Source organism: Mesoplodon densirostris, chromosome X, assembly GCF_025265405.1.
Source record: "Mesoplodon densirostris isolate mMesDen1 chromosome X, mMesDen1 primary haplotype, whole genome shotgun sequence".
NCBI lineage: Eukaryota > Metazoa > Chordata > Mammalia > Artiodactyla > Ziphiidae > Mesoplodon > Mesoplodon densirostris.
The window spans coordinates 2,376,699-2,393,085 of record NC_082681.1 but is presented as its reverse complement, the minus strand read 5'-3'; positions in this window follow the sequence as shown (position 1 = coordinate 2,393,085).

Sequence of the window (16,387 nt, the reverse complement as noted above, 5' to 3'; positions counted from 1 at the left end):
TTTCATTTACATATAACAATAATATAATGTAATTTTTGCAAGTTCATGGTTATTTTTTTTTCCTGAATTATTTTCACTTAACATATGAGCTTTTTTTCCCCGAAAATTTCTTCAAAAACATGTACTTCGTTGCATAAAAGAAGTACTATAAGTGTTAAACATTTAATACGTTTCTGTTTATCCCTATTGTAAGTAACGAGTCAGTGGAATTCTTCTGTGTAAGTAGTTGCCTGGCTGGTTATGTCCTCAAGGTAGATTTCAATGGGTAGAAGTACTGAGGTAAAAGTTCACTTTTCTACTGATTTTTTAAGGCCGTTGGGGTACGGTACATGGTTGCTGCTCAGAAAGTGTGCCCTCCCACCAGAATTCTAGTTTGCCCACCACCTTGTACCAGTAGGTCTGATTCCTGCCAAAATAAAAAGCTTAGTTTGCAGGAGAAGATCAAACAACCCAGAAACACTGGAACTGGACCTTTGTGGTCTACTGACCTTGTTTCAGACGAGTGAAGAAAAGTTTTGGGACAATTAAGTCTTTGGGGGAGGAGTTAGCCCCCTCTAACGGATAGTGTTTCCTGCAACCTCACTAAATTTGCTTATAGTTTTAGTAGCTCTTCTGTGAATTACATCATATTTTCTACATACATGATCAGGTGGTCTGAAGATAAGGTAGTCTTACTTTTCCTTTCCAGTTGGGATGCCTATTTGTGATTGATTTCTCTCCTAATGGGATTGGATTTTCCTGCTGCTTTCATGCCTGGTGATTTTATATTGGATGCCAGACACTGTGAAATTTTACCTTGGATGCTGGATATTTGTGTTCCCAAACATATTCTTGAGCTTGTTTCTGGGACTCTGTTAAGTTACTTGGAAACAATTTGATCCTTTCAAGTCTTCCTTTTGGTGAGAACAGGGCAGGTTTTAGTGTAGGAATAATTTAACTAATTAACAACCTCCAATATTTGTTAGAAACAAAGACTCTTACACTTCATCCGTTGGAGTGTTAGTAAATCTATCGGGACATTTATTTGGCATTTTATATTGAAGTTGAAGCTGTTTTTACCCTTTGGCCCACCTTTGGGAACCTATCATAGAGAAAGTCTTGCGTATGCCAACAAGGCAGAGTTAACCAGAATGTTAATTCTAGCATTGAGTAAACAAACTTCAACTGAGTAAAGATTCAGTGAATTACAGTAAGCCCATCCTAGTGGAAAACCGTGTGGCAGTTAGAGAAAGAGCAAGGTAGATAGCTGGGTACTAAGAAAGATGAAAACAAGTTGAGAATCTCTGCGTGGTATGGTATGTTCTCTTCTCACAGTGTGCTGCCACCATGTGAAAGTGCGGGGATATGCAAAGTAACTACATAGAGTGAGCCCCCTCCACTGTCAGGAATGCTCATCTCCAGACATTAGCTTTACGGAAAGAAACTTCCACCTTGTAAATTTCACACGTATGTATTGTTTAAGTATTTTCATCACGTATGTATTACTTTTTTTTTTTTTTTTCTTTTTACGGTATGTGGGCTTCTCACTGTTGTGGCCTCTCCCGTTGCGGAGCACAGGCTCCGGACGCGCAGGCCCAGCGGCTATGGCTCATGGGCCCAGCCGCTCCGCGGCATATGGGATCCTCCCAGACCGGGGCACGAAACCCTATCCCCTACATCGGCAGGCGGACTCTTAACCACTGCGCCACCAGGGAGGCCCTGTATGTATTACTTTTGACATAAGTATTTTTATTTTGGGAAAATAAAAATGCTCTTCTATTAGATTAAGGAATAATCTTTCCTATTCTTGTTCCTTTAAAACACTGGAAATGGATTATGAATTTGATGAAAAGTCTGCACCACTGTAGAGGACATCTATGGGTTTTGTCACCCAGCATCCGTTTCCCTTCTCTTGGTACTGGTATCGTCATGTCACCCTAGAAAATCTCCCCTTTCCTTCTCTCTCGGCCATTATGGTTCTGATAGAGTTGACGTCACCTCTGATTCCGGGGGTGGGCATGTGGCTCAGGCCTGGCCAATCGGAGCACTGCTTTCCTGCGGCCGTGGTGATCCCATCCAACCAGTGACACTTTTGGGGCTGCAGGGGAGGCAGGCTGGCAATGGACAGAGGGGAAGCTAGAGCAAGAAGACAGATCTCAGAGGACCGAGTCCTGGATCCAGCCAAGCCTGAAGACAGGAACTACCTCTGTACATTTCAGTTACACAGACCCAGAAATTCTCCCTTTGGCTTAAGCCAATGTGGATATTTTTGATTGTTTTTGTTCTACTCAGTTCCAAACCCTCCAAGGGGCTCCCTGTCAGAGTTGAAAACAAAGCCTTACAGTGGCCTGAAAAGTCCTACATGATCCAGCCTGTATCCTCTCTGGCTTCATCCCTTCCCCTTCCCCTTCCCTTGCCTTCCCCTTTCCCCTTGCCTATTTGAATCCAGCCCCACAGGGCTCTTTGCCCTTTAGGAAAAACGAGGGCCATTCATTCCTGCCTCAGGGCCTTTGCACTGGCCTTTTCTTGTCGAGAACTCTTCATCCAGAGTTCACCGGGGTTACTGAAATGTCACCCGCTCAGCCAGGCTTTGCTGGCCACCCTATTTGAAATTGCATCCCACTTTCTCCTTAAGTGCATTACTTATAAAAGGCGTGAGCTTGCCTTGAAGCCCCATCAGGATCCCTCTGTCCATATTTTTGCAGACATCACCCCATCCCGATAAATGGTACTTGACAGAAATGGGTATTAATGTGCTAGAGATGATCACACAGAAAACCTCTTTTAGGGAGCATGTGACTTAACTTGGGGAGGGCCTCTTATAAGCATCTGTATTTTTTATTGATATTTCTCTGGAACACGAATGGGTAGATCATGTTGGCCATGTACAGGCAGGAACACAGACCCTGGGGTCACATGGACAAGTCACAGCTCTGCCGCTTATTTAATCTCTCGGAGCTGTAGTTTTCCCATTTGTAAAAAGGGCAGAATGCCATCTGCTTACTTCAGAGGTGCTAATGAGATGAGGCAGCCAACACACCTAGAGTAGTGCCCAACCAAAAGTAGAAGGCAAGGGACTTCCCTGGTGGCGCAGTGGTTAAGGATCCGCCTGCAAATGCAGGGGACACGGGTTCGATCCCTGGTCCGGGAAGATTCCACATGCCGCCGAGCAGCTAAGCCCGTGTGCCACAACTACTGAGTCTGAGCTCTGGAGACCACGAGCCCCATCTACTGAGCCCACGTGCCATAACTACTGCAGCTCTCACACCTAGAGCCCACGCTCTGCAACAAGAGAAGCCACAGAAATGAGAAGACTGCACACCACAACGAAAAGTAGCCCCCACTTGCCACAACTACAGAAAGCCCGCACGTTGGCCATGAAGCCCAGGATGGAGAAGACCACGAAGCCAGCAAAGAAGCTGGTCCCGCTGTTGATAAGTGCGAGGATGATGGCATCCCTGGGGGCAGAGGGGACCATGTGGGCTGGTGAGACTGCCTGCTGCCCACGGGCAGGCAGGGCAGGGGTGGCAGGGCCGTCGTGCCTACTTGTAGCAGTTGTTGTTGAAGCGATTGTAGCTGCCCAGGGCCGTGAGGGCCCCCAGGCCAATGGCATAAGGAAAGAAAATCTGGGTCCCGGCATCTATCCATACCTGGAGGTGAGCGAGGGGAGAGCAGGTGTGAGGAGCCCTGCTAGGCCGGCCTGCTCCCGCACCGTGTCCCCCCACCCGACCTCTACCTCACCTGAGGGGACGCCAGCTTCGACCAGTCGGGCTTGAGATAGTAGACGATGCCGTCCAGGGCTCCAGGCAGCAGCACTCCCCGCACGAGCAGCACAACCAGGACCACGTAGGGGAATGTAGCGGTGAAATACACGACCTGGGGGGCGGGGCCCCTCAGAGGGGTCCTGTGGCACCCACCTCCCCCTTAGGGGCCCTCAGCCTGCGCAGGGCTGCCAGGAAGGCCACGGTCCCCGTCCGCACCCTCCCCCCAGAGCTGGCCGGTGTGCTCAGTGCTGAGGAGGGAGGCCACCCAGCGGCACCCCCTTCTACTCATCAGAGCCACGGCTCCTCCCAAAGGAAGCTGGGTGTTTGGCTGGGGCACCAGCAGCCCCACGGCAAGAAGTACAGGTCAGCTGCAGAGGGAGGGAGAGGCAGGGAGCGAGGCCGCAGCCCGCAGGCAGGTCCCACGCCTCCCGAGCCGACTCCAGGTCCTCGTCTGCAGAGAGGCGGGGGTCCTCGGTGCCGGGGATTAGAACTCAGCTAGCCAGAGACAGAGGCAAGATCAAGACCACAGCAAAGGCCTCTGCCTCCCACCCAAGCAGCGCCAAGCGGCTGCTCTGCGGACCCTGCTGGAATGCTCCCGCCCTCCAGAGACCTGGCTGTGTCCCGCGTGTCCCGCAACCGTCGGCACGCTGTCTTATTCTGTCTGTTCACACAGTTGTCCCCGCAACCTGACAGGGAGCCCCTGAGGGAGGGATGTGTGCAGGCTCCCTGCTGGGTGCCCCAGGGCAGACAGGCAGGTGAGGAAGACAGACCGAGAAGGTCAAAAACTGACTCAGAGCCAGAACCCAGAGAAACTGGAAGGGAGGGAAGGCGAGCCAGGGATGCCCCCCACCGCAGGGAAGGGGCACCCGCTGCCGGGGCCTCTCCCCCTCCACTTGGGAGGGAAGGCTGCCGGGCCTGGAGGCGCAGGGTGGGGAGGACTCTCCAGCCAGGGGGTGGGAATCAAGTGGCCCGGACTGAAGTCCCTGCCCCTCCTCGGGCTCTGGCCCTGGTGCAGTCTCCTCCCGTGGCAGCAGTGGTCGCTGGCAGACACCCACATCCCCCCACGCAGTGCTGCCCCCAGGCCTGCCGTCACCCCGGCTGTACCTTTCCTGTTGACTTGACCCCCTTCCAGACACAGAAGTAGACCAGCACCCAGCGGGCCAGCAGACACAGGGTCACCTCCCAGTTGAGGGCCCCCGGAACCTCCAGCCCTCCGGAGAGCCGCAAGACTTTGTTCCTGTGGGAGGGAAAGGCCATGAGGGCTGTGCCAGCAAAGGGCCAGGAGACTCGGGGTGGCCCTGGGGTGGTGCCCCCCGCCCCCCCCCCGCGCCCCCCCTGCCGCAGCCCTTGCGTCCAGCCGGTTTTCCCCACGCACCTGGCCGGCCCGGGCCAAGCCTGCAGCCTGGAGTCGCTGCAGTCTGTGTCCCTGGAGCCTTGGAGCCGCTGGCGGCCTGGCCCCACGCCGTCCACAGCAGGCCCAGAAGCAGTCCCCCACTTCCTTCCCCAGGCGGGCAGGCACCGCCCGCTCTGCATCCCTGGCCTCAGCCCCCCAGGGCCGGGCCCCAACACACGTGCACGTGCACACACACATGCAGACTTGAGCTACGTGTGGGAGCCGAGAGGGCTGGCCGGGCCTGTCCCAGAGGCACCCGACTCCCTGCACAAGTTGATGACAGGGACCTGCACTCAGCAAGCTGGTCACACGTGAGGGTGGCCCGGCTGGCACCAGCACAGACTTGCAGGTGCATCGGGCTCGCCTGGGGTTTGCCGGTTTGCTGGGAAGCAGTCACGTGCCCAGAGGCCTCGCAAACGTGACATCCGGGGAATGGCGGCGGGGCCTGCTTGCGCAGGTGCTCCTCTGGTAGCCCCAGTGACGTCACCGCCTAGGGGCGGAGCTTCCTGTGGCGGCCTCGTTTCCTCAGAAGCTCGTGCTGGGCGTGGAGGGCAGAAGCGAAGCCTGAGGCAGCATGGAGGAGGCAGCCCCAGGCGCTGGCCGCGGCGTGGCGCGAGGTGGTGTAGTCCAGGGCGGCGGAGAAGGCCCCAGAGGTGCCCCAGAAGAGGGTGGAGGTCCACCGGCCGCACAGCTGCCGCCTGCTCGTGGGCCGAACGGACGTGCTTTGCGCCGGTCGGGCATACGCGGCGTCGCAGGGCGCGGTCGCCATCTCCCGGGAAACCGAGGTGGACGCGCTGCAATGAGACAGGGTGGAGACGCTGCGGGGCGACCTGGTGGAGACCCTGCGCGGGGACCAGGTGGAGACCCTGCGCTGGGACCAGGTGGAGACCCTGCGTGGGGACCAGGTGCAAACGCCGCCTCAGGGCTGGGTGAGTTTGTCGGGCCCGTGGGCAGCGGATCCGGAGGCCAGTTGCTCCAGTTGTATTCTGTTTGAGGAGAGGCCGGGGGATGCGCCTTCGGGAGGCAGTGGAAGTGGGGGGAGAATTGGGTCAGTCGGGGGATGAGAAGGGGTGGGGGAAGGGGGACCAAGACCGTTGGAGGCGCTGGCCTGGTGGGGGGCCGGGGGTCAGCGGGGGCTGGGAGAGGTGGTGGGGGGAGACGGCCTGAGGGACCAGAAGGGAGGGGAGCAGACCTGGAGGGGCCCGAGACAAGTGAGAACGGCCTGAGGGGACGCAGGCCTGCGGCCCAGGCCAGGTCGACGGACGGTTCCTTGACTGTGCCGCCACCGGCTCCTTCCCGGTGCCCCTCCGGTGGCCCGTGGAGGCAGAGAGGGCCTGCCAGCCCCCGGCGCCGCATGCGCAGCCCCACCGAGGGGCGGTGTGGAAGGAGCTCGCGGTGAGCGGCAGCACCGTCGCCGTGTGTGTTCTCCGAGGGGCCCCGGTGGGGGGCGGTGGCCGGTGGCCGGTGGCCGGTGGCCGGGCTCGTTCTAAGAGTGAGTTGGAGACCCCAGAGGCGAGGTCTGAGGACGTGGACTTGCGCGCCGAGCCTGCCCCCCGCTGAGGGGCAGAGCGTTCCGCTCACAGTTACCATGTTTACCTTGGTTTTCTTTTGCTCTCTCCCTTTTAGCCCAGTGAGTGCTGAGGACCCTGGCCGACTCCAGATTTCCATCACCTCCAGTCTCACCCAGCCTTCCCCGTTGGTTCGGACCATGCAGCACTTTGTGTCCCGTGTTTCCACTAAGCCCGGGCCAGGAGAGGGGGCGTAGGACTCACCTAGCGTCTCTTCCTAGGCAGGGCGTCCCTCCCCAGGGCGTTGATTCCTATACTAGTTGCCACTTCATTATGGGGCCCTAATTGTTTGCTTGCATTGGTCTTGGGCACAAGATCTTGGCCCTGTTGTTTCCCTGTTGCTTCCCTGTTGCTGGAGGAGGAGGGTGCTGAAATGTTTGTTACGGCAGAAAATAAAACTGAACTACTATTCCGTGTCTGAGTATACTTTCAGGTACTGCGCCTCCACGGTTTCTTGCTTTGTCCTTGGTTCCAAGGGAAGGTTCTGGGCTTCAGATATTCTAGTAGTACAAGGTAACTGAAGACAGTTTAGGAAGTGGAAGCACATTAAAATGCACTATGTCCTGTCATTCAGCGTTAACTACTACCAGTATTTTGGGGTATTTTCTTAGTTGTATACTTTCATTTACATATAACAATAATATAATGTAATTTTTGCAAGTTCATGGTTATTTTTTTTCCTGAATTATTTTCACTTAACATATGAGCTTTTTTTCCCCGAAAATTTCTTCAAAAACATGTACTTCGTTGCATAAAAGAAGTACTATAAGTGTTAAACATTTAATACGTTTCTGTTTATCCCTATTGTAAGTAACGAGTCAGTGGAATTCTTCTGTGTAAGTCGTTGCCTGGCTGGTTATGTCCTCAAGGTAGATTTCAATGGGTAGAAGTACTGAGGTAAAAGTTCACTTTTCTACTGATTTTTTAAGGCCGTTGGTGTACGGTACATGGTTGCTGCTCAGAAAGTGTGCCCTCCCACCAGAATTCTAGTTTGCCCACCACCTTGTACCAGTAGGTCTGATTCCTGCCAAAATAAAAAGCTTAGTTTGCAGGAGAAGATCAAACAACTCAGAAACACTGGAACTGGACCTTTGTGGTCTACTGACCTTGTTTCAGACGAGTGAAGAAAAGTTTTGGGACAATTAAGTCTTTGGGGGAGGAGTTAGCCCCCTCTAACAGATAGTGTTTCCTGCAACCTCACTAAATTTGCTTATAGTTTTAGTAGCTCTTCTGTGAATTACATCATATTTTCTACATACATGATCAGGTGGTCTGAGGATAAGGTAGTCTTACTTTTCCTTTCCAGTTGGGATGCCTATTTGTGATTGATTTCTCTCCTAATGGGATTGGATTTTCTTGCTGCTTTCATGCCTGGTGATTTTATATTGGATGCCAGACACTGTGAAATTTTACCTTGGATGCTGGATATTTGTGTTCCCAAACATATTCTTGAGCTTGTTTCTGGGACTCTGTTAAGTTACTTGGAAACAATTTGATCCTTTCAAGTCTTCCTTTTGGTGAGAACAGGGCAGGTTTTAGTGTAGGAATAATTTAACTAATTAACAACCTCCAATATTTGTTAGAAACAAAGACTCTTACACTTCATCCGTTGGAGTGTTAGTAAATCTATCGGGACATTTATTTGGCATTTTATATTGAAGTTGAAGCTGTTTTTACTCTTTGGCCCACCTTTGGGAATCTATCATAGAGAAAGTCTTGCGTATGCCAACAAGACAGAGTTAACCAGAATGTTAATTCTAGCATTGAGTAAACAAACTTCAACTGAGTAAAGATTCAGTGAATTACAGTAAGCCCATCCTAGTGGAAAACCATGTGGCAGTTAGAGAAAGAGCAAGGTAGATAGCTGGGTACTAAGAAAGATGAAAACAAGTTGAGAATCTCTGCGTGGTATGGTATGTTCTCTTCTCACAGTGTGCTGCCACCATGTGAAAGTGCGGGGATATGCATAGTAACTACCTAGAGTGAGCCCCCTCCACTGTCAGGAATGCTCATCTCCAGACATTAGCGTTACGGAAAGAAACTTCCACCTTGTAAATTTCACACGTATGTATTGTTTAAGTATTTTCATCACGTATGTATTACTTTTGACATAAGTATTTTTATTTTGGGAAAATAAAAATGCTGTTCTATTAGATTAAGGAATAATCTTTCCTAGTCTTGTTCCTTTAAAACACTGGAAATGGATTATGAATTTGATGAAAAGTCTGCACCACTGTAGAGGACATCTATGGGTTTTGTCACCCAGCATCCGTTTCCCTTCTCTTGGTACTGGTATCGTCATGTCACCCTAGAAAATCTCCCCTTTCCTTCTCTCTCGGCCATTATGGTTCTGATAGAGTTGACGTCGCCTCTGATTCCGGGGGTGGGCATGTGGCTCAGGCCTGGCCAATCGGAGCACTGCTTTCCTGCGGCCGTGGTGATCCCATCCAACCAGTGACACTTTTGGGGCTGCAGGGGAGGCAGGCTGGCAATGGACAGAGGGGAAGCTAGAGCAAGAAGACAGATCTCAGAGGACCGAGTCCTGGATCCAGCCAAGCCTGAAGACAGGAACTACCTCTGTACATTTCAGTTACACAGACCCAGAAATTCTCCCTTTGGCTTAAGCCAATGTGGATATTTTTGATTGTTTTTGTTCTACTCAGTTCCAAACCCTCCAAGGGGCTCCCTGTCAGAGTTGAAAACAAAGCCTTACAGTGGCCTGAAAAGTCCTACATGATCCAGCCTGTATCCTCTCTGGCTTCATCCCTTCCCCTTCCCCTTCCCTTGCCTTCCCCTTTCCCCTTGCCTATTTGAATCCAGCCCCACAGGGCTCTTTGCCCTTTAGGAAAAACGAGGCCCATTCATTCCTGCCTCAGGGCCTTTGCACTGGCCTTTTCTTGTCTAGAACTCTTCATCCAGAGTTCACCGGGGTTACTGAAATGTCACCCGCTCAGCCAGGCTTTGCTGGCCACCCTATTTGAAATTGCATCCCACTTTCTCCTCAAGTGCATTACTTATAAAAGGCGTGAGCTTGCCTTGAAGCCCCATCAGGATCCCTCTGTCCATATTTTTGCAGACATCACCCCATCCCGATAAATGGTACTTGACAGAAATGGGTATTAATGTGCTAGAGATGATCACACAGAAAACCTCTTTTAGGGAGCATGTGACTTAACTTGGGGAGGGCCTCTTATAAGCATCTGTATTTTTTATTGATATTTCTCTGGAACACGAATGGGTAGATCATGTTGGCCATGTACAGGCAGGAACACAGACCCTGGGGTCACATGGACAAGTCACAGCTCTGCCGCTTATTTAATCTCTCTGAGCTGTAGTTTTCCCATTTGTAAAAAGGGCAGAATGCCATCTGCTTACTTCAGAGGTGCTAATGAGATGAGGCAGCCAACACACCTAGAGTAGTGCCCAACCAAAGGTAGAAGGCAAGGGACTTCCCTGGTGGCGCAGTGGTTAAGGATCCGCCTGCAAAGGCAGGGGACACGGGTTCGATCCCTGGTCCGGGAAGATTCCACATGCCGCCGAGCAGCTAAGCCCGTGCGCCACAACTACTGAGTCTGAGCTCTGGAGACCACGAGCCCCATCTACTGAGCCCACGTGCCATAACTACTGCAGCTCTCACACCTAGAGCCCACGCTCTGCAACAAGAGAAGCCACAGAAATGAGAAGACTGCACACCACAACGAAAAGTAGCCCCCACTTGCCACAACTAGAGAAAGCCCGCACGTTGGCCATGAAGCCCAGGATGGAGAAGACCACGAAGCCAGCAAAGAAGCTGGTCCCGCTGTTGATAAGTGCGAGGATGATGGCATCCCTGGGGGCAGAGGGGACCATGTGGGCTGGTGAGACTGCCTGCTGCCCACGGGCAGGCAGGGCAGGGGTGGCAGGGCCGTCGTGCCTACTTGTAGCAGTTGTTGTTGAAGCGATTGTAGCTGCCCAGGGCCGTGAGGGCCCCCAGGCCAATGGCATAAGGAAAGAAAATCTGGGTCCCGGCATCTATCCATACCTGGAGGTGAGCGAGGGGAGAGCAGGTGTGAGGAGCCCTGCTAGGCCGGCCTGCTCCCGCACCGTGTCCCCCCACCCGACCTCTACCTCACCTGAGGGGACGCCAGCTTCGACCAGTCGGGCTTGAGATAGTAGACGATGCCGTCCAGGGCTCCAGGCAGCAGCACTCCCCGCACGAGCAGCACAACCAGGACCACGTAGGGGAATGTAGCGGTGAAATACACGACCTGGGGGGCGGGGCCCCTCAGAGGGGTCCTGTGGCACCCACCTCCCCCTTAGGGGCCCTCAGCCTGCGCAGGGCTGCCAGGAAGGCCACGGTCCCCGTCCGCACCCCCCCCCCACAGCTGGCCGGTGTGCTCAGTGCTGAGGAGGGAGGCCACCCAGCGGCACCCCCTTCTACTCATCAGAGCCACGGCTCCTCCCAAAGGAAGCTGGGTGTTTGGCTGGGGCACCAGCAGCCCCACGGCAAGAAGTACAGGTCAGCTGCAGAGGGAGGGAGAGGCAGGGAGCGAGGCCGCAGCCCGCAGGCAGGTCCCACGCCTCCCGAGCCGACTCCAGGTCCTCGTCTGCAGAGAGGCGGGGGTCCTCGGTGCCGGGGATTAGAACTCAGCTAGCCAGAGACAGAGGCAAGATCAAGACCACAGCAAAGGCCTCTGCCTCCCACCCAAGCAGCGCCAAGCGGCTGCTCTGCGGACCCTGCTGGAATGCTCCCGCCCTCCAGAGACCTGGCTGTGTCCCGCGTGTCCCGCAACCGTCGGCACGCTGTCTTATTCTGTCTGTTCACACAGTTGTCCCCGCAACCTGACAGGGAGCCCCTGAGGGAGGGATGTGTGCAGGCTCCCTGCTGGGTGCCCCAGGGCAGACAGGCAGGTGAGGAAGACAGACCGAGAAGGTCAAAAACTGACTCAGAGCCAGAACCCAGAGAAACTGGAAGGGAGGGAAGGCGAGCCAGGGATGCCCCCCACCGCAGGGAAGGGGCACCCGCTGCCGGGGCCTCTCCCCCTCCACTTGGGAGGGAAGGCTGCCGGGCCTGGAGGCGCAGGGTGGGGAGGACTCTCCAGCCAGGGGGTGGGAATCAAGTGGCCCGGACTGAAGTCCCTGCCCCTCCTCGGGCTCTGGCCCTGGTGCAGTCTCCTCCCGTGGCAGCAGTGGTCGCTGGCAGACACCCACATCCCCCCACGCAGTGCTGCCCCCAGGCCTGCCGTCACCCCGGCTGTACCTTTCCTGTTGACTTGACCCCCTTCCAGACACAGAAGTAGACCAGCACCCAGCGGGCCAGCAGACACAGGGTCACCTCCCAGTTGAGGGCCCCCGGAACCTCCAGCCCTCCGGAGAGCCGCAAGACTTTGTTCCTGTGGGAGGGAAAGGCCATGAGGGCTGTGCCAGCAAAGGGCCAGGAGACTCGGGGTGGCCCTGGGGTGGTGCCCCCCGCCCCCCCCCGCGCCCCCCCTGCCGCAGCCCTTGCGTCCAGCCGGTTTTCCCCACGCACCTGGCCGGCCCGGGCCAAGCCTGCAGCCTGGAGTCGCTGCAGTCTGTGTCCCTGGAGCCTTGGAGCCGCTGGCGGCCTGGCCCCACGCCGTCCACAGCAGGCCCAGAAGCAGTCCCCCACTTCCTTCCCCAGGCGGGCAGGCACCGCCCGCTCTGCATCCCTGGCCTCAGCCCCCCAGGGCCGGGCCCCAACACACGTGCACGTGCACACACACATGCAGACTTGAGCTACGTGTGGGAGCCGAGAGGGCTGGCCGGGCCTGTCCCAGAGGCACCCGACTCCCTGCACAAGTTGATGACAGGGACCTGCACTCAGCAAGCTGGTCACACGTGAGGGTGGCCCGGCTGGCACCAGCACAGACTTGCAGGTGCATCGGGCTCGCCTGGGGTTTGCCGGTTTGCTGGGAAGCAGTCACGTGCCCAGAGGCCTCGCAAACGTGACATCCGGGGAATGGCGGCGGGGCCTGCTTGCGCAGGTGCTCCTCTGGTAGCCCCAGTGACGTCACCGCCTAGGGGCGGAGCTTCCTGTGGCGGCCTCGTTTCCTCAGAAGCTCGTGCTGGGCGTGGAGGGCAGAAGCGAAGCCTGAGGCAGCATGGAGGAGGCAGCCCCAGGCGCTGGCCGCGGCGTGGCGCGAGGTGGTGTAGTCCAGGGCGGCGGAGAAGGCCCCAGAGGTGCCCCAGAAGAGGGTGGAGGTCCACCGGCCGCACAGCTGCCGCCTGCTCGTGGGCCGAACGGACGTGCTTTGCGCCGGTCGGGCATACGCGTCGTCGCAGGGCGCGGTCGCCATCTCCCGGGAAACCGAGGTGGACGCGCTGCAATGAGACAGGGTGGAGACGCTGCGGGGCGACCTGGTGGAGACCCTGCGTGGGGACCAGGTGGAGACCCTGCGCTGGGACCAGGTGGAGACCCTGCGTGGGGACCAGGTGCAAACGCCGCCTCAGGGCTGGGTGAGTTTGTCGGGCCCGTGGGCAGCGGATCCGGAGGCCAGTTGCTCCAGTTGTATTCTGTTTGAGGAGAGGCCGGGGGATGCGCCTTCGGGAGGCAGTGGAAGTGGGGGGAGAATTGGGTCAGTCGGGGGATGAGAAGGGGTGGGGGAAGGGGGACCAAGACCGTTGGAGGCGCTGGCCTGGTGGGGGGCCGGGGGTCAGCGGGGGCTGGGAGAGGTGGTGGGGGGAGACGGCCTGAGGGACCAGAAGGGAGGGGAGCAGACCTGGAGGGGCCCGAGACAAGTGAGAACGGCCTGAGGGGACGCAGGCCTGCGGCCCAGGCCAGGTCGACGGACGGTTCCTTGACTGTGCCGCCACCGGCTCCTTCCCGGTGCCCCTCCGGTGGCCCGTGGAGGCAGAGAGGGCCTGCCAGCCCCCGGCGCCGCATGCGCAGCCCCACCGAGGGGCGGTGTGGAAGGAGCTCGCGGTGAGCGGCAGCACCGTCGCCGTGTGTGTTCTCCGAGGGGCCCCGGTGGGGGGCGGTGGCCGGTGGCCGGTGGCCGGTGGCCGGGCTCGTTCTAAGAGTGAGTTGGAGACCCCAGAGGCGAGGTCTGAGGACGTGGACTTGCGCGCCGAGCCTGCCCCCCGCTGAGGGGCAGAGCGTTCCGCTCACAGTTACCATGTTTACCTTGGTTTTCTTTTGCTCTCTCCCTTTTAGCCCAGTGAGTGCTGAGGACCCTGGCCGACTCCAGATTTCCATCACCTCCAGTCTCACCCAGCCTTCCCCGTTGGTTCGGACCATGCAGCACTTTGTGTCCCGTGTTTCCACTAAGCCCGGGCCAGGAGAGGGGGCGTAGGACTCACCTAGCGTCTCTTCCTAGGCAGGGCGTCCCTCCCCAGGGCGTTGATTCCTATACTAGTTGCCACTTCATTATGGGGCCCTAATTGTTTGCTTGCATTGGTCTTGGGCACAAGATCTTGGCCCTGTTGTTTCCCTGTTGCTTCCCTGTTGCTGGAGGAGGAGGGTGCTGAAATGTTTGTTACGGCAGAAAATAAAACTGAACTACTATTCCGTGTCTGAGTATACTTTCAGGTACTGCGCCTCCACGGTTTCTTGCTTTGTCCTTGGTTCCAAGGGAAGGTTCTGGGCTTCAGATATTCTAGTAGTACAAGGTAACTGAAGACAGTTTAGGAAGTGGAAGCACATTAAAATGCACTATGTCCTGTCATTCAGCGTTAACTACTACCAGTATTTTGGGGTATTTTCTTAGTTGTATACTTTCATTTACATATAACAATAATATAATGTAATTTTTGCAAGTTCATGGTTATTTTTTTTCCTGAATTATTTTCACTTAACATATGAGCTTTTTTTCCCCGAAAATTTCTTCAAAAACATGTACTTCGTTGCATAAAAGAAGTACTATAAGTGTTAAACATTTAATACGTTTCTGTTTATCCCTATTGTAAGTAACGAGTCAGTGGAATTCTTCTGTGTAAGTCGTTGCCTGGCTGGTTATGTCCTCAAGGTAGATTTCAATGGGTAGAAGTACTGAGGTAAAAGTTCACTTTTCTACTGATTTTTTAAGGCCGTTGGTGTACGGTACATGGTTGCTGCTCAGAAAGTGTGCCCTCCCACCAGAATTCTAGTTTGCCCACCACCTTGTACCAGTAGGTCTGATTCCTGCCAAAATAAAAAGCTTAGTTTGCAGGAGAAGATCAAACAACCCAGAAACACTGGAACTGGACCTTTGTGGTCTACTGACCTTGTTTCAGACGAGTGAAGAAAAGTTTTGGGACAATTAAGTCTTTGGGGGAGGAGTTAGCCCCCTCTAACAGATAGTGTTTCCTGCAACCTCACTAAATTTGCTTATAGTTTTAGTAGCTCTTCTGTGAATTACATCATATTTTCTACATACATGATCAGGTGGTCTGAGGATAAGGTAGTCTTACTTTTCCTTTCCAGTTGGGATGCCTATTTGTGATTGATTTCTCTCCTAATGGGATTGGATTTTCTTGCTGCTTTCATGCCTGGTGATTTTATATTGGATGCCAGACACTGTGAAATTTTACCTTGGATGCTGGATATTTGTGTTCCCAAACATATTCTTGAGCTTGTTTCTGGGACTCTGTTAAGTTACTTGGAAACAATTTGATCCTTTCAAGTCTTCCTTTTGGTGAGAACAGGGCAGGTTTTAGTGTAGGAATAATTTAACTAATTAACAACCTCCAATATTTGTTAGAAACAAAGACTCTTACACTTCATCCGTTGGAGTGTTAGTAAATCTATCGGGACATTTATTTGGCATTTTATATTGAAGTTGAAGCTGTTTTTACTCTTTGGCCCACCTTTGGGAATCTATCATAGAGAAAGTCTTGCGTATGCCAACAAGACAGAGTTAACCAGAATGTTAATTCTAGCATTGAGTAAACAAACTTCAACTGAGTAAAGATTCAGTGAATTACAGTAAGCCCATCCTAGTGGAAAACCGTGTGGCAGTTAGAGAAAGAGCAAGGTAGATAGCTGGGTACTAAGAAAGATGAAAACAAGTTGAGAATCTCTGCGTGGTATGGTATGTTCTCTTCTCACAGTGTGCTGCCACCATGTGAAAGTGCGGGGATATGCATAGTAACTACCTAGAGTGAGCCCCCTCCACTGTCAGGAATGCTCATCTCCAGACATTAGCGTTACGGAAAGAAACTTCCACCTTGTAAATTTCACACGTATGTATTGTTTAAGTATTTTCATCACGTATGTATTACTTTTGACATAAGTATTTTTATTTTGGGAAAATAAAAATACTGTTCTATTAGATTAAGGAATAACCTTTCCTAGTCTTGTTCCTTTAAAACACTGGAAATGGATTATGAATTTGATGAAAAGTCTGCACCACTGTAGAGGACATCTATGGGTTTTGTCACCCAGCATCCGTTTCCCTTCTCTTGGTACTGGTATCGTCATGTCACCCTAGAAAATCTCCCCTTTCCTTCTCTCTCGGCCATTATGGTTCTGATAGAGTTGACGTCACCTCTGATTCTGGGGGTGGGCATGTGGCTCAGGCCTGGCCAATCGGAGCACTGCTTTCCTGCGGCCGTGGTGATCCCATCCAACCAGTGACACTTTTGGGGCTGCAGGGGAGGCAGGCTGGCAATGGACAGAGGGGAAGCTAGAGCAAGAAGAAGACACATCTCAGAGCACCAAATCCTGGATCCAGCCATGCCTGAAGACAGGAACTACCTGTGTACCT